The sequence below is a fragment of the Gymnodraco acuticeps genome, unplaced genomic scaffold (assembly GCF_902827175.1).
Source record: "Gymnodraco acuticeps unplaced genomic scaffold, fGymAcu1.1, whole genome shotgun sequence".
Lineage (NCBI taxonomy): Eukaryota > Metazoa > Chordata > Actinopteri > Perciformes > Bathydraconidae > Gymnodraco > Gymnodraco acuticeps.
In genome coordinates, this window is record NW_022992092.1 from 1 (window position 1) to 637 (window position 637).

General features: G+C 37.7%; 1 non-coding gene across 1 annotated transcript; it reads right to left on the minus strand.

Annotated features, from left to right (window-relative positions):
- Positions 1 to 28: 28 nt before the first annotated feature.
- trnaf-gaa lies at positions 29 to 101 on the minus strand. The gene has a single exon. It is a non-coding gene; the product is annotated as a tRNA-Phe (tRNA).
- Positions 102 to 637: the final 536 nt, after the last annotated feature.

A 637-nucleotide genomic window follows, 5' to 3' on the forward strand; every position in this document is an offset into this window, starting at 1 on the left:
AATTTGTGCCCAAAAGTCACCTTTCGGCTGCCGAAACCAGGGATCGAACCAGGGACCTTTAGATCTTCAGTCTAACGCTCTCCCAACTGAGCTATTTCGGCACAGAGCGTAGCAGCACAATGGCGGTCAATGAAACATTTAATATAACATATTATGAAAAGGACATCATATACAGATTGTCCAACGTTTTAAAAAAAAGGATAAAATCTTCTCAAATGTTTCAATTTATTGCTTTTCTTTCTTGTTAGAAACTATTTAACTCGCCTGTTTCTGCCACCTGCACTTCCTGTGGTGACCGCAGGGGGGCAGCATTGGCCTTCAATCCTACCTTCAGTCGGAGATCGTTCCGTGAAATATAGAATATAATTATTTAAACGTCTTATCAACACACATTTAAACCTTGTATTAAAATTGCCTTCATTATCAGCTCCACCCACAATAATTTAAACAACTACCTACTTTATTTAAAAGGACAACAATGCTACTGTAGTTTTTTGTTTTCCATCATGGCAATGGCCTTTTAATTTCTACATCCATCACCACCTGACACTCTGAAATCATAAACTCCAAGATGTTTTCTGAAATGGATTCTGAATCATTTTCTATTGCATTCTTCCAATTAATGCCAATCACACAG